This window comes from Suricata suricatta, chromosome 10, assembly GCF_006229205.1.
Source record: "Suricata suricatta isolate VVHF042 chromosome 10, meerkat_22Aug2017_6uvM2_HiC, whole genome shotgun sequence".
In the NCBI taxonomy this organism is placed as follows: domain Eukaryota; kingdom Metazoa; phylum Chordata; class Mammalia; order Carnivora; family Herpestidae; genus Suricata; species Suricata suricatta.
In genome coordinates, this window is record NC_043709.1 from 105,060,699 (window position 1) to 105,079,214 (window position 18,516).

Consider the following 18,516-nt stretch of genomic DNA (forward strand, 5'->3'; position numbering starts at 1 on the left):
AGCATAATACCCTCTATGTCCATCCATGTTGTCTCAGATGACACAATCCCGTCCTTTTTAATGGCTGTATAATATTCCATTGCATATATATACTATATCTTCCTTATTCATTTATCTATTTATGGACACAGGTTTTTTCCATATCTTGGCTATTATAAATAATGCTACAATAAACATAGGGGTGCGTAGATCTTTTCAAATTGGTGTTTTGTTTTCTTTGGGTAAATGCCCAATAGTAGAGTTATTTCATCATATGGTAATTCAATTTTTAATTTTTTGGGAAACCACCATATAGTTTTCCATAGTGGCTAAACCAATTTGCATTGCCACTAAAGTAAAGGGGTACATTTTTTCTTCATGTCTTTGCCTACATTTGTTGTTTCCTGTCTTTTTGATTCTAGCCATTATGACAGGTGTAAGGTAATATCTCATTGTGGTTGTGGTTTGTGTTTCCCTAGTGATTAGTGATATTGAGCATTTGTTCATGTATCTGTTGGCCATCTGCATGTCTTCTTTGGAAAAAGGTGTATTCAGGTCCTCTGGCCATTAAAAAATTTTTTTTAATGTTTATTTATTATTGAGAGACAGAGAGAGACAGAGCATGAGCAGGGGAGGGGTAGAGAGAGGTGGAGACACAGAATTCGAAGCAGGCTCCAGGCTGTGAGCCTGACACGGGGCTCAAACACAAACTGCAAGATCATGACCTGAGCCCAAGTGGGAAGCTTAACCAACTGAGCCACCAGGCGCCCGCCCCCCTCTGGCCACTTTTTCTTTTTTTTTTTTTTAAATCAGATTGTTTTTCCAGTGTTGAGTTGTGTAAGCTCTTGATATATTTTGGATATTAACCTTTTATTGGATATGCATGCAAATATCTGCTCCTATGCAGTAAGTTGTCTTTTTGTTTTATTGATGGTTTTCTTTACTGTGCAAAAGCTTTTTACTTTGATGTAGTCCCAACAGGGGTTTTTGATTTTCTCTTGCCTTAAGAGATATATCTAAAAAAATATTGCTATAGTCAGAGAAATTACTGCCTGTGGTCTCTTCTAGGATTTTTATGTTTTCAGGTCTCACATTTAAGTGTTTAAAAATATTTTTTTATGTCTTTACTTATTTTGAGAGAGAGAAACAGAAAGTGAGTGGAGGAGGGGCAGAGAGGGAGAAAGACACAGAATCCGAAGCAGGCTCCAGGCTCTGAGATGTCAACACAGATGTGGAGCTTGAACCCACAAACTGAGATCATGACCTGAGCTGAAGTCGGATGCTCAACTGACTGAGGTTTTAGGTCTTTAATCATTTTGTTTACTTTTGTGTATGGTGTAAAATTCTTTTACAATAGGAGCTGTCCTATTTTCCAAGTATCATTTAATGAAGAGACTTTTTCCTATTGTATATTCTTGCCCTCTTGATTATAGATGATTTGACCATAATATTATGGGTTTAGTTCTGGGTTCTCTATTCTTCTCCATTGATCTTTGTTTCTATCTTTGTGCCAATACCAAGGAAATTGTAGCCACCTGATTTTTTTCAGGGCTAGAAGACGCTTTGGAGATTATTTTGTTCAAAACCATGATGTGTTTATTGAGGTAGATTTTTCTGGCCTGTGCAGAGTCAAAGCTAATAATTCTTTCCAAGTTACTAACTTTGCATACAAATTTGGATAATTAGCAGTTGAGGAAAATGCGGAGATATGTTTTTCAGTTAGTAAAATTTATTGTTTGAGGTAAGTATGTAAGAGCTTGATTTTTAACAGTGGTCCAATGCTGTGTTAGTAAACCTCAGAACAAACTGATTTTGTAAATGTTGCCTAATGTACTTGTGAAAAAAAACAAACATGAAGATTCATTTCACTTCTAGGGTGTGGATTTATGATTAATGACAGGCTTATGCTGTGTTGACAATAAAATGGCAGTTGATGATTTGAAATAATGTACAAGGGTTTTAGAGTTGACATTCTTGCTCATCCTATTAGATGTTATATGACTTCATTTGAGGCTAAAGCCATTAGCATTAGGGTTTGACATTTATTCTGTCCTTGGTTTTAAATTTTATTAGGCCTCTTTATTCAATTACTCATTCTTTCTTTTTTGTTCTCCCTCTTCTGATTCCCCTAAACCAAAGGAATTATTAAATCATCTATTTACATAGTCCCTTTAATAGATAATGATCATTGTATTTTAAGTCTATGTATGGGAGGCTATTTTCATAATACAAATTAGACATTTGTACCGCTGAAGTTGTAAAGATAGAACTTCAGTTTCCCTTTCTAACAGAGTCAGTGTGAGGATGAAATGAGACCATGTAGGGGCACCTGGGTGGCTCAGTTGGTTAAGCATCCACGCTCCATAGTGACAGCGTGGAGCCTGCTTGGATTCTCTGTCTGTCTGTCTGTCTCTCTCTCTGCCCCTCCCCCACTCATGCTCTCTCTCAAAATAAATAAACATGAAAAAATGGGACCATGTAGATGTTCCTTTATTACCATTCCTGTTTTATTATGTTGAAGAGCTAACATTTATTAGTTATTGTATGTTGTGGCATGTATTTGTCATAACAACCATATGAGGTTATTATTTTTGTCACCTGTATTTTTTTTTTATATCACCTGCATTTCAGCAAAAACTCAGGCTGAGGGAGATTATGGGTTTTACCTAAGGTCATAAAGCTAACATTTGCTGGAGCCAGGATTTGAACCCATTTCTTCAGATCCTGTGCTGTTCACCATTTATTGTTTTGTTTATTAACAAATACAGATTGAGCATGTTATGTAGCAGGCACTATAAAATACTTTGTAAAATTAAAGCATTGTAAGAGGTTGGTCATTGGTTTCTTACTTCTCTTTCCCTGATGGTTTAAAGGGAATTATAGTACTGTGTTTGCCTCTGACTCTATCGATAGGTTGAGAACTAAAAGTTTCTTAGGAAAATGGGCTGTATCTCTCCAGTGTCCAAAATAGGACCTAAAACGTATTAGATACACAGTAAACATTTCATGAATCAATGATAAAAGAAAGAAAAGAAAAACAAGCAAACCTCTTCCCAAACCTCTTGTCATCTTTTATTTATCTTTTAAGCATTTCAGAAATATCATTGTATTCTGTGGCGCTGAATTTTCATTACAGAAAATCAGGATAATAAAGTAAACAGCTTTAGTAATCTAGTTCAATTAGTGACATTCATTACATTTCCTTTGCTTTTACTGTTCCCTTTTTATTTTATTTACCATCTTACCTTCACCTTCCCTATTGTAAAAATAGGTTTTCATTGGTACCTTGTTACATACCTTTGACTGTGACATTCCTCCAGTAAAAAAATCTGCCTCCAAATATTTCAGATTTCAAAATGGGGGGAAATGGGGACTTCTGTGCTCTGTCTTGCACAGACGGACATCAGTAAATGCCCCTGGCCAGTGGCTCATCCTGTTTACTAGGCTTAAAAAATTTTTTTGGGGGGGATAATTGACTTTATCTCTAGATTTAAATCCCCCGTCTGCAAATCTTAAAGGTAATAACTGATATTGACATGTGAAATCTGGAGATGTTAGAAATTTTTGTTTAGTTTCTCACTTTCTTTTCATTCTTGACAACTGAGCACAGACATTTGAAACATGCAGTTCCTCTTACTCCCAGTAGATGTTGAATGAAGGTGATAAAAGAAAAATAAATGCATATGCCACAGACTGTGAGTCATTAAGCTATTTGTTTTGTTTTAATGTTTATTTATTTTTGAGAGAGAGAATCAGCAGGGGAAGGGCAGAGAGAGGGTGGGGCGACAGAGGATCTGAAGCAAGCTCTGTGCTGACAGCAGAGAGCCCAAACTCACGAACTCACCTCTGCTCACGCTGTCTGTCTCTCTCTCTCTCTCTCTCAAAAATAAACATTAAAAAAATAAATGGCAAAATTCCTTAAATCATATGGGCCTTATGAAAAATCCTGATTTTAAAACAATTTTGGGTTTTGCCTCAATTTGTCGCTATACCCTCACTGGTTCTCAGAAATCTTTAATACCTGCCTCATCAATCTTTGCTTCTTTATAAAATAAATTGAAACATCTGAGAACTGGTTATATTTTTATGTAAATACATAGCTCTTAGAGCTATATGTCAATATAGACAATCTCGCTATGTATATCTATGTTGATAAATAAGGTAAACATCAAACTGTTTAAAAAAAGAGAAATTTCTGCAAGGGCTACATAGTGAAGGAACAAAGAAACAGAAAGCACATGAATAAGCACAAGCCACAGAGCTCTGAATTTTTGTTATCTGAGAAATTATGTAGCAACATAAAAATATGGACAAAACACATGATTATCAAATGCAATGGGGAATATATTCCAAGATCTCAGTGGATGCCTGAACTCACAGGTAGTACGGAATCCTATATATACTTTTTTCCCTTATACATACATACCTATGATAAAGTTTAATACATAGATTAGGCACAATAAGAGATTAACAACTAATAATGATAAAATAGAATAATTATAACAATATACCATAATAAAAGTTATGTGAATGTGGCTTTTCTCCCTCTCTCTCAAAATAATTGTATTCTATTCACCTTTCTTCTGGTGATGATGTGAGATGATAAAATACCTACACAATGAGATAGAAGTGAGGTGACGTTAGGCTACTACTGACTTTATTGATCTTAGGACTGTATATGGGAAGGAGCATCATCTGCTCAGACTTCGGTTGATCATGGGTAAATGAAATCCTAGATCAGCGGGACTACCACGAAATGAGTGACAGCTGCTGTTCCTAATAATTCATGACTAAAAAAGTTCAGCCTGACCTGGTATGCTCTTAACTCTCATCCATATCAACATACTCACTAGTGTAGTGTAATGATAGTAACTATGCTGAATCACTTATGAGTCAGAAACAATGCCTTTTGCTATTTCACAAACATGCACAAAGAGAAGAGCAAGTGTAAGAATCCATCTCAGGTTATGTCCAGGAAAATGAAGCCATGTGTTGTGATGAATTTGTACTTTTGAACTTTGACTTCCCCATCCTGGAAAAAAAGAGAAGAAATAAGAAAGATGTAAGTTAATTATAACCATGGAAACAAGTCACACTGTGAAATCATTTGGGGGGAGGGTGGTTCCTGAAACAAGAACAAGATGTGCTTTCTAGGGTACCAATGAAAATCCTGGTCTATTTTCATTGTGCTAAAAAGCTAACAATTTCAATTTTTACGAGTCTGCCTCAGTTAACACACTTACATTTGTTGCAGTGCTCAAGAATAACACCATATCCGGGTGATAACATGGTTAACTCATACTAATCAGAGCTCTGACAGGTCCCTGATTCATTCAAAAGGAAACCAAATTAATGATGAATTTTATAAAAGCAATTTGGTGTCTAAATTCTTTCAAAACATGGGATCTGCGGGGGGACTAATGAAAAAAGCCATATTTGGTAATGAAATGTATAACTCATTAGTTGAGTCAACTCAATCATATGCATATCATGTGAGAAAAATTATAACCTATGAGTGGGCCAACACTATTCAACAGGGGTAGTAATTTTTCTCAAAGAAATTTTTTTTTGTTTGTGGAGAAGCTTCACATACTTCAAGAATGAATCGGGGTTTGTGCTCAAAATATTGCAGGAAGGAATTCCTGAAAAAGCAAATGGGACCCCTGAAGCCTTCTCTGAAAAGCAAATTGATTCATGTCTTAGTTCCCAAATGAACTTCATTATTGAAAGATTAGTTACACTTAAAATATTGACCGAGAATTTATGCCATGAACTCTTGCAGGCAAGTTTTCCTTATACCTGATTCTTCTTTAGGAATTATTTATGATCTCTCACTAACTCAAGGAGCCTATGTTATAGATGAACAGTCTGCATTTTCCCCACCTTTTTGACAATGTTCACTCTGATTGTATTTGATTCAAATACCCTTACGCCAGCCTGTGTTTGAGGCTAGAGGTGCACAGTCAAGACTGTCACAGTAACTGCCCCCAAAAAGCTGATTGAATGTCAAATATGAATAACTGTTGAATTGCAATAAAAAATATAATCTACTTTTGGGCAAAGGGCATTGTTAATGTCTTACAAACAATACCATGTAAACACCAACTCGTGTTTCTATACAGGACCATTCTAGTCCAAATATTTAGTGTCTATATATTTGTTTAACATATATAACTATCTACCAAGAGTTACACTGGTCTCTGCATGATAAAATATATAACAAATTCTTTGATCACTATGACAATGCCAGGTACAATGAATATTTGCTAAATGAAGAAATAAAAGCATACAAATTATTTTTAAACCTTCTTTTAAAGCAGATTATTAAAAATGCTAATTTTTAAGGAAAATCAGACTGGTAGCTTTTTCATCTATTTTTATAAGCAACATTGTGCATGGGAGTATCCAACGCTAAAATCAGATAGTGGCTACCTCTTGAAGGGATAGGAACATAGGAATCAGGAAGAGTAACAGGCTTAGGAAATATTACTCAGAGGGATTCACTTATATTCTTATCATTAGATTCCTTAATAGGAGTGGTGATAGGCTCAATAGATGTTTACTATATTAGTCTTTGCCATTTTTGCCCATGAAATGTATTTTTAAAAAATTTTAGGGGTGCCTGGGTGGCTCAGTCGGTTGAGCGTCTGACTTTGGCTCAGGTCATGATCTCACTGTTTGTGGGTTCGAGCCCCGTGTCGGGCTCTGTGCTATCTCAGAGCCTGAGGCCTGTTTTGGATTCTGTGTCTCCCTCTCTCTTTGCCCCTCCCTTGTTTGCACCCTGTCTCAAAAATAAATAAACATTAAAAAAATTAAAAAATATTTAAGTTGAAGGTCTATTTTGGTTGTTTGGGGAAAGTTACACAATTACATATAATTGCTCTCAATAACTGGATTTTATTATATATAAACTGAAAAATAATAGGGGAAACTGTATTTTTACCTCCTTTCCAAATAGTTCTCATAAGTGTTCTTTCTACCTGGAATGCACCCTTATCACTCCTACTTGAACTTGCAAGTTGTGCATCCTCAGGTCCTCGAACACGTCATTTTCCATGCAATCTTCCCTACTAGCCCCGAGAATTAGTTGTTCTGGCACATTAATGCCCAGGGCAATGTGCTCCTGTATCTGCACAAGTGCTTACCATTGGGGAGAGTTCATTTTCTCTTGACTTTGATACATCTGTTTCACTGGACAGTGAAATATTCCAGGCCAAGTACTGTGTTTTACCCATTTTCCATTCTCTTCAGCCAGCACAAAGCAAGTGCTCAATGATTTATCTCACACAGTTCTCTTTCCATGTTTTTAAAAAACTGCTGCTGCTACTTGAAGTCCATTTCTTTCTTTTTTTTTTTTAGGATAAATGATATCAAATATTTATTTTTATTTTTTATAGTAGTTTATTGTCAAATTGGTTTCCATATAACACCCAGTGCTTCTCCCCACAAGTGTCTCACACCATGACCATCACCCTCTCCCCTCCCTCCCCCTCCCCCTGAAGTCCACAGTGGTATCTCAGTGTGGTTTTGATTTGTTTCCCATATGATGAGTGACGCTGAGCATTATTTCATGTGCCTGTTGGCCATCTGGATGTCCTTTTTGGAGAAGTGTCTATTCAGGTCTTCTGTTCATTTCTTCACTGAATTATTCATTTTTCAGGTATGGAGTTTAGTGAGCTTCTTGTATATTTTGGATACTAGCCCTTTATCTGATATGCCATTTGCCACTATCTTTTCCCATTCTGTCCGTTGCCTGTTAGTTTTTTTTTTAATAGTTTATTGTCAAATTGGTTTCCATATAACACCCAGTGCTTCTCCCCACAAGTGTCCCCCCACCATGACCATTACCTCCTCCCTCTCTTCCCCTCCTTCTTCAGTCCATGGTTCATTTTCAGTATTCAATAGTCTCCCGTGATCTGTGCCCCTCACTCTCCCCTGCTCTCTTTCCCCCTTCCTCTCCCCATGGTCCCCTGCCAGGTCTCTCCTGTTAGACCTCTGAGTGCAAACATATGGTATCTATCCTCCTCTGCCTGACTTATTTCGCTTAGCATGACACCCTCAAGGTCCATCCACTTTGCTACAAATGGCCATATTTCATTCTTCCTCATTGCCATAGAGTACTCCATTGTATATATACACCACATCTTCGTGGTCCATTCATCAATTGATGGACATTTAGGCTCTTTCCATGATTTGGCTATTGTAGAAAGTGCGGCTATGAACATTGGGGTACATGTGCTCCTATGCATCAGCACTTCTGTATCCTTTGGGTAAATCCCTAGCAGTGCTATTGCTGGGTCGTAAGGGAGTTCTATGGATAGTTTTTTGAGGAGCCTCCACACTGTTTTCCAGAGTGGCTGCACCAGTTTACATTCCCACCAGCCTGCTAGTTTTTTTGATTGTTTCCTTTGCATTGCAGAAGCTTTTTATCTTGATGAGGTCCCAGTAGTTAATTTTTGTTCTTGATTCCCTTGCCTCTGGGGATGTGTCAAGTAGGCAATTGCTGCAATTGAGGTCTAGGAGGCTATTTCCTACTTTCTCCTCTAGGATTTTGATGGTTTCCTGTCTCACATTCAGATCCTGTAACCATTTTAAGTTTATTTTTGTGAATGGTGTAAGAAAGTGGTCTAATTTTATTTTTCTACATGTTGCTGTCCAGCTCTCCCAACACCACCTGTTGAAAAGGCTGTCTCTTTCCGTTGGACACTCTTTCCAGCTTTGTCAGAGATTAATTGGCCATATACTTGTGGGTTCAGTTCTGGGTTCTCTATTCTATTCCATTGGTCCATGTGTCTGTTTTTGTGCCAATACCATACTGTCTTGATGATGACAGCTTTGTAGTAGTGACTAAAGTCTGGGATTGTGATGCCTCCCGTTTTGGTTTTCTTCTTCAATATTACTTTGGCTATTCAGGGTTTTTTTGTGGTTCCATACAAATTTTAAGATAGTTGTTCTAACTTTGAGAAGAATGCTGGTGCAACTTTGATGGGGATTGCATTAAATGTGTAAATTGCTTTGGGTAATAATGACATTTTAACAATGTTTATTCTTCCGATCCATGAGCATGGAATGTTTTTCCATTTCTTTGTGTCTTCTTTGATTTCCTTCATGAGTCTTCTATAGTTTTCAGCATACAGGTCTTTTACATATTTGGTTAGGTTTATTCCTAAGTATTTTATGGTTTTTCGTGCAATTGTGAATGGGGTCTGTTTCTTGACTTCTCTTTCTGTTGCTTCATTTTTGGTGTATAAGAATGCAACTGATTTCTGTACATTGACTTTGTACCCTGCAACTTTACTGAATTTATTGATCAATTCTGGAAGGCTTCTGGTGGCGTCTGCCGGGTTTTCCATGAAGAGTATCATGTCATCTGCAAAAAGTGAAAGTTTGCTTCTTCTTTGCCAATTCTGATGCCTTTTATTTCCTTTTGTTGTCTGATTGCTGATGCTAGGACTTCCAACACTATGTTAAACAACAGTGGTGAGAGTGGACATCCCTGTCATGTCCCTGATTTCAGGGGGAAAGCTCTCAGTTTTTCCCCATTGAGGATAACATTGGCTGTGGGCTTTTCATAAATGGCTTTCATGATGTTTAAGTATTTCCTTCTATCCCGACTTTCTCGATGGTTTTTATTAAGAAGAAATGTATTTTGTCAAATGCTTTTTCTGCATCTATCAACAGGATCATATGATTTTTTTCTTTTGTTTTGTTAATGTGATGTATCACATTAATGGATTTGCGAATATTGAACCAGCCTTGTAACCCAGGAATAAATTCCATTTGATCATAATGGATAATACTTTTTTATGCTGTCGAATTCGGTTTGCTAGTATCTTGTTGAGTATTTTTGCATCCATATTCATTAAGGATATTGGCCTGTAGTTCTCTTTTTCTGTTGGGTCTCTGCCTGGCTTAGGAATCAAAGTGATATGTGCTTCATAGAATAAGTCCGGTAGTCTTCCTTCCATTTCTATTTTTTGGAATAGTTTGAGAAGGATCGGCATTAACCCTGCTTTAAACGTCTGGTAGAATTCCCCTGGGAATCCATCTGGCTCTGGGCTTTTATTCGTTGGGAGATTTTTGATAACTGATTCGATTTCTTCTCTGGTTTTGGGTCTGTTCAGATTTTCTATCTCTTCCCGTTTGAATTTTGGTAGTGCATGTGTGTTTAGGAATTTATCTATTTCTTCTAGATTGTCTAGTTTGTTGGCATATAATTTTTCATAGTAATCTCTGATGATTGCTTGTATTTCTGAGGGATCTGTTGTAATAGATCCATTTTCCTTCATGATTTTGTCTATTTGAGTGTTCTCTCTTTCCTTTCTGAGGAGCCTAGCTAGAGGTTTATCAATTTTGTTTATTTTTTCAAAAAACCAACTCTTGGTTTCATTGATCTGTTCAATTGTTTTTGTGGATTCTATCTTGTTTAATTCTGCTCTGGTCTTTATTATTTCTTTTCTTTTGCTGGGTTTGGGGTGTTCTTGCTGCTCCCTTTCTAGTTTCCTTAGGAGCTCTGTTAGATTTTGAGTTTGTGCTTTTTCTAGTTTGTTGAAATAGGCCTGGATTGCAATGAACTTTCTTCTTAGGACTCCCTTTGCTGGGTCCCAGAGAGTTTGAATTGTTGTATTCTCATTTTCATTTGTCTCCATATATTTTTTAACTTCCTCTCTAATTATCTGGTTCACCTAATCATTCTTCAGTAGGGTAGTTTTTAACCTCCACATTTTTGGAGGTTTTCCAGACTTCTTCCTGTGGTTGATTTTGAGTTTCATAGCATTGTGATCTGAAAGTGTGCATGGTATGATCTCAGTTCTTTTGTATTAATAGAGGGCTGTTTTATGGACCAATATGTGATCAATCTTGGAGTATGTGCCAGGTGCACTTGAGGAGAAAGTGAATTCCCTAGCTTCAGGATGCAGAGTTCTAAATATACCTATTAATTCCAGCTGCTCCAGTGTGCCATTCAGGTCCATAGTTTCTTTAGTGATTTTTTTGTCTAGTTGACCTATTGATTGTTGTAAGTGGGGTAGTAAAGCCCCTGCAATTAGCACATTCTTATCAATAAGATTTCTTCTGTTTGTGATTAATTGTTTTATGTATTTGGGCACTCCCAAATTCAGCGCATAAATGTTTATAATTGTTAGCTCTTCTTGATGTAGATACTCTGTAATTATTATATCATGTCCTTCTTCATCTTTTGTTACTGGCTTTATTTTAAAGTCCAGTTTGTCTGATATAAGTATGGCTACTCCAGCTTTCTTTTGGCGTCCAGTCGCATGGTAGATATTTCTCCATCCCCTTACTTTCAATCTGAAGGTGTCTTCAGGTCTAAGGGGAGTCTCTTGTAGATAGCAAATAGATGGGTTTTCGTTTTTGATCCATTCTGCTACCCTGTGTCGTTTGACTGGAGCATTCAGTCCATTGACATTCAGTGTTATTATTGAAAAATATAGGGTTAGATTCTTTGTGTTTCCTGTAGAGTGCATGATTGTAGTGATATCTCTGGTACCTTTATTTCTTGCTACATTTCCCTCATAGAGTTCCTCTTAAGATTTCTTGTAGGGCTGGTTTGGTGGTGACATATTCTCTCAACTTTTGTTTATTTGGGAAAACCTTTATCTTTCCTTCTATTTTGAATGACTGGATAAAGAATTCTTGGTTGCATATGCTTCCTGTTCATCACATTGAAGATTTCTTGCCATTTCTTTCTGGCCTGTCAAATTTCATTAGATAGGTCTGTCACCACTCTGATAGGTTTCCGTTTGTATGTTAAGGTCCTTTTCTCCCTACCTGCTTTCAGAATTCTCTTTTTTATCCTTATATTTTTTGCCAGTTTCACTATGATATGTCATGCTGAAGGTCGGTTTATGTTATGTCTTAGGGGAGTTCGGTATGTCTCTTGAATTTCAATGTCTTTCTCTTTCCCCAGATTGGGGAAATTTTCGTGTATAATTTGGTCCAGCACCCCTTCAAGCACTCTGTCTTTGTCTTCCTCTTCAGGAACTCCTATGATACGGACATTGTTCCATTTGATTGTATCACTCAAGTCTCTGTTTCTCCTTTCGTGCTCCTGAATCATTTTCTCTCTCTTTTTCTCGGCCTCCTCTTTTGCTATTACTGTGTCTTCTAATTCACGTATTCTCCTCTCTGGTTCTTCAATCCGTGCAGTGGCAGCCCCCATTTTATTATTCATCTCATTTATAGCCTTTTCTAACTTGTCACAGCTATTTTCTTCCTAGTCTTTGTATCAATATCTTCTCTGAAGGCTTCTATGCTTTTTTCAAGCCCAGCGATTAATTTTATGACAATCGTTCAAATTCTTGTTATGTTGCTTGTGTCTGTTTTGAGCAGTTCTGTAGCTGTGATTTCTTCCTGGAGTTTCTTTGGAGAAGAGTTTTTTCGTTTCGTCATTTTGGCTAGCTTTCTGTCTCTCGTCCATTTTACAAGCTCGTTCTGCACTGTGCATTTATTATTATTCCTCTATAGAAGGAGGCTCTTTGAGTATCTAGGGTCTGCCATTTCAGGAGATGTTCTTTTAATGGTAGCTCTCGGTTTCTCTTGTTATGCCTCTGATTAATTTATTTCCCTACTCAGCGATATTTGAGACTTTCCACTATGTGTACTTTGGGTTGTTTCTTGAGGTAGTCCTGAAAAGGAAAAAAGAGACAAACACACAGAGAACACAAGCACACAAATGTACTGATAGAACAAATAAAGAAGCAAACCTAAAGGGGAAAGAATAAAAGGAATAGGAAAGAAAAGAGGGGGGGGGGGGAAGAAAAGAAAAAAAGCAGGAGAGGGAGTGGGAGGGGGGACAGCGACAGATAGAGATAAAGGACAGTCTGATAGCTTAAAACCTTTGTTGGGAGGAGATAAGGATGAGATAAAGGAAAAACTATCTGGATGGTAAGAGTTTATCTAAGCACAGTAGTGCCTAAATGATGGTCTTTACCAGACTCCAGAGGGAAAGGGAGAAAAGAAGAAAATAGGAAAATAGTAAAGAGAAGACAGGGGAAAAAATTAAATAGAAAAAATATTAAGAAAAAAGCCAATTAAAAGTAATAAGCAAAAGCATAGCAGCTCTCCAGCATGGATGGTCGTGGCTTGGTGTAGGTAGGTCGGGTCTCAGGGGCTCCTCTCTGAGGCCCCCCCTTGGTGGATGCGAGGAGTAGAATGGTGGCTGGCACCCCAAGCCTCCTCAGACCATGTGTTGCCAGCCACTTTCTTGAGTCCAACCTCCTTGTGCCTTGGGCGGATCTAATTGTTTCTGTTTTTTATGTTCTACCCGGTTTCTAAGTCTGTGCCCAAGCACTCAATATTGCCACCACAGTTAAAATCTCCTGCAAGCGGGTGGCATTCTGGTCGGGATCGAATAGGGGGATTGTGAAGTCAGATTCTTCCCCTGGCTCCACCTGAAGTGGGTGAGCTGCCGGCCCAAGGGAGAACACCCACCCTGAGGGGACCAGATCACTCACTCCGCGCTCAGCGGTTCTCAGTCCCGGGCTAAATTTCTCCTCTCCAGGGATTACGCTTTGAGTGATTCAGTCTTTACTTCTCTTCCCCTGGTCTCTCTGCTGCCTTGCCAGCGATGCCGCGCTGGGCTGTAAAGGTCCATGCTTGTCTGGATACCGGGCCACCCTGCCCGGACGCTAGTGGCTCCCCGCTGATCTGTCAGCCTCTGGCCTCACAGCCGCCCAGGCCGCGCAGCTGTCCGTGGAACTGTGCACCTAGGGACACTCGTGTTTCTGCGGGCCCAGTGCCAAGCCTCCGGGTGCCTTGTCTCCTGGCTGGGCACTCCCTCTCCTAAAGTCCCGCTCCAACTCGCACTCCCTCACTCAGGCAACCATGAGACTGCTGTTGACAAGTGGTCTGTCCGCACACCTCGGTTCTTGGAGATCAGAAAGCTGTAGCTTTTTAAATTCTTCTCAGTTTGATAATTGTGGGTGGACTGAGGTGATGGGACTCCTTACTTCTCTGCCGTCTTGCTGCCATTTGTGCCCAACGTTTTCTTTAACAGCTCTTGGCTATTCAAGTTATCAATTTATTCTTAAATGAGCTTCGGGTAGCTTTTGCCTTTCAAAAAAATATGCACAATTCAAATATTTGGATTTATTTGAATTGGGATTTATTAGCTTAAACTTCTCATAGTATTACTTAAGATCCATTTAATGTCTCTAGGATCTGTAGTGACCCTTTTATTCCTGATATTGATAATTGAATTTTATGTATTTAATTAATTTACTCTTTATCTTTTTCATTAATTTTTTCTGATTATTCTGACTACAAATTATGCATGTTATTGATATCTTCTTTGCTTTGATTTTTATTAATTCATTAATTCTTCATCCATCAAATCATTCAAAAACATTTATTCACTACTTCCTATATGTCAAACACTTAGATACTCTTGTTTTAATGTTTATGTATTTTGAGAGAGAAGACATTACTGGGGGAGGGGCAGAAACAGGGAGACAGAGAATCCCAAGCAGACTCTATGCTCAGCAGAGTTGAATGTGGGGTTCAATTCCCCGACTGTGAGATTATGACCTGAACTAAATGAAGAGTTAGATGCTTAATTGACTGAGCCACCCACGCGCCCCAGAGACACTTGATACAACACAAAAAAGTTATAATATATGGGCTAGGAGTAGAAAAATCATGTGAGGGAAAAATACAAATGTACATATCAGTTAGTACCAAAGTGTCATCTCTTTTTGCCCAACATTCAGTTTAAAGAAGAATTTAGATTTGCCCGGAATGGAAGTTAGTTGAGATCTATCATTAAACACCCCATGAAAAAAGAAGAAAGAGGAAGAAGCCAAGGGTTATCAACATCAGTTGCATAGCTTTTCCTAACAAGTTGGGAAATGACACTGAACTCCTGGAACTGCTGCTGCCTTAATGGCTATGCACATTTCATTTCCTATTAGAAGCATGGAGTTATTTAGTAAAGGTATACATTTAGTGAAGGCAATGCTAAATTCATGGGCATTGTCCACAAATAAAATCTGAAATAGTAGTCAATTTTTGTATGGGTTATTCCCTCTGTTTTTGTGAGATTATTAATTATTATAATAAATAGAAAGTAACATGTGTCCTATTCTAAAAGTAATTCATTTTTTAAAAATCACACTTCAATATATCATAATTCAAGTCCCAAACTTGGGCCGTATAATGATTCTTATACTACGGATAACCTTATTAAACAAAACTTTATAGTAATTCAAATACTATAACTAAATACTTAATATAAAATCCATATTCATAAGTACCTTGATTTTAAAAAATTTGCACAAATTGTATAATAAGAATTTACTATTATTTATCTATGTATACATAAACAAGAATCAAATTGCTAATTTGTCTTGGTTTACCAAACAAGGTGTAACTCATTGGAAAAAAATACTCTATTTCACTGCTTATTAATTTGCTTTCCTGCTGCTCAAAATTTTTGAATGCTTTGTGTGATCTTCATAAATGTCCAATTTTATCCTGATTGATAGGACTAAGGAGAACATTCCACTGCTAGGTTATTAGATCCATTACTACTTATATTCTAAGAACTAGCATTACCACTTCAAATTCCAGTGTTAGCTCTCTTGATCTCATTTTCTCTCTCTGCTGAAAACCCTATTTTGAATCTTTTCTTTTTTTTCCCCCTAATATATCACTCTTACATACATTGTCCTTTGAACGTTTGTCCATCCATTTTTAAGAAGTTATCATTCTACACACACATACCTTTTCACCTCCTATTCAGTCTGGCTCCTTTATTTTCAATTTTCAGAAATAGCTCTTTCCCTTTTGAACCACTTACATCAATATTTTGTGGGAAGTTTTTATCCTTTATATTTATAAAAATGATGAGAAGAATCAAAACAAAAAAATGTTAGTGAAGGAGAATGAGGAGAAAAAAGAAGACAAATTATTTAAACATACAATGTACATCAGCTAATTAACTATCATTTAACATTTTTATAGTAAGTTATTTGTTTCAATGTAAAATAAAGGTATTGAGGTTTAGATGATCAACGTGTTTTTTTACAAAATTACCTAATATATATACACATGATTTAAAAATCAAGTCTAACTACTAATAGCTACCATTTATGGAGCATTTCCTGTATATCAGGCCAAATATATACATTATCTCATTGAATATGACAAAGAACCTCTGACAAAAGTAACTTACAATAATCATATATTTATCTCTCTAGTGAAGCTTCAAAAATGGACAAGATTTGCTCAGTCACTCACATATTCAGTGAGTGAGACGGCTGTTGTCCAAACCAAACAGTTGGCCCCTGAAACATGTGGCCTTACTTTTCCTTCCATACTACATAGGTTTACTCTATTAAGCTATGCCATATCTATAAATATTAAAATTGGCTGTTTAATTTATTTTTCTGGGATAATTTCTATTATTCGTTAGCCATTATTTTAGGGGAAAATATAAGCAAGATGTATTGCTAAAGGTATTTGACTAGGTTGACACCAAAGTGATTATACAATGCAAATATATGTCACTATTTATCAATCTAGATGGGAAGAGATAATACAAAGGAATAAAGAACTAAAAATTCAATTTTGATTATTTTTATGTTTTTTAAAAATCATCTCTATTAAAGTGAATGTTAAGTTCTGACTTTCCTAATTAAAAATGATTTAAATGTCATTCCTCTCTAACTTACTTACCAATTATGTAAATTTCTCATGCAGGCCAATTTTTAATGTTGCTGTCTTTTTTCTGAGACTCTAAATCCACCCTTCATTTAAACATGATTTTAAATACAATATCCCAACATGTATGTCATGTTTCTTAGAAAATATTGTGCCTTTTTAAGATAAATGTAAACCAGAGACATCCTTTATCTATGATAGAATTTAAACATATTTGCATTGAAATGTATTCCTATGTGAATATATTTACTTTTATAAAGTTAGTTTCTAAGTTGACTAGCATAAATATGTTTCAATCAACCACAATTCCATTAAAGTTGCTGTGATTTCTATACACTGAAACATATTTTTCATTTCATATTCCATTTCCAAATTCAAGCTATATAGATTCTTCATCTGTAGAGCTAAGGATGGATTGAAAATCAATTCAGTTTCCCCCTTCCCCTCCAAAATCATGAGAGATTATTGAATATTGAAAAAGAAACGAGAACTGAAGGGGGAGGAGGGGAGGGTGTGATGGTCTTAGAGGGGGGCACTTGTGGGGAGAAGCACTGGGTGTTATATGGAAACCAATTTGACAATAAACTATTATAAATTAAAAAAAAGAAAATCAACTCAGTGTATGTTGGGCAAGTAAGAACAACAATTTTTACGTGAACTGACCAAGGACAACATTTCAAAACAATATATTCTTGAAGAATATTCCTCAAGATAATCCTTTTCGAAAATACATCTAAAACCACATATGTCTGGAGATTGCTATTTGGATGTAAACTATGCTAAAATGTACAAGTCCTCAGTGTGTTCAACCATAGGACAGAGAAAATCTTTGACATTTTTCTTTAAAGGGCTATTGAAAGTATTACCTGTTCTTGAAATTGGAATAGACATTTAAAAATTATTATCGTTATTATTTTATATTAGAGAGAGAGAGAGCACAAGCCAGGGAGAGGACAGAGGGAAAGAGACAGAGAATCTCAAAGCAAGCTGCAAGCCTGGTGCAAAGCCTGACTGGGGGTCAATCCCATAATCCCAGGATCACAACCTGAGCTGAAATCAAGAGCTGGACGCTCAACCGACTGAGCCACCCAGGTACCCCTAGAGTAGGCTTTTTAAATTTCATACATTTTTGTAGATTCTTTGAATAATATTAATCCAAAATAAATATATACTGAAACTGTCATATATACCAATGAACTATTTTTAACACACACGCATTGAGGTAGAATGAAAAGTGTTGGCTTGGACTAAAGCAGAAGATGGAACGATGTTATCATCTTCCTTTCAGGTGGGAAATACAACTTAAAAGCAATGATCAACAAGTATCTGAATTTCAGCACATAAAAATAACTGGGTTAAATACAGGAAGCCAAATCACCAATCAAAATTTTCCCAACAAACAAAAGTCCAAGACTAGATGGCTTCACAGGTGAATTGTACCAAACATTTAAAGATGAATTAATACATATTGTGAAACGATTTAAAAAAAATATAGGAGAAAGGAAAGCTTCTACATTCCTTCTACAAGGCCAGCATTACCCTAATACCAATACCAGAAAAAGACACTGCAAAAAAAAATAATAAAACTATAGGCCAATATGTATCTCTGATGAATACAGCACCAAAAAAATGAATACATAAAAAAATTCACCACGATCAAGTGAGATTTATTACATATTAGGAAGGTGGGGGTTCAATATTCACAAATCAATGTGATATATCACATTAACCAGAGTAAGGCTAAAAACCTTACCATAATTTTAATAGACGGAGAAAAAGCATTAACGATGTACAATATCCATTCATGATAAAAACCCTTAATAAAGTAGTTTGAAGGGAGCATACCTCAACATAACA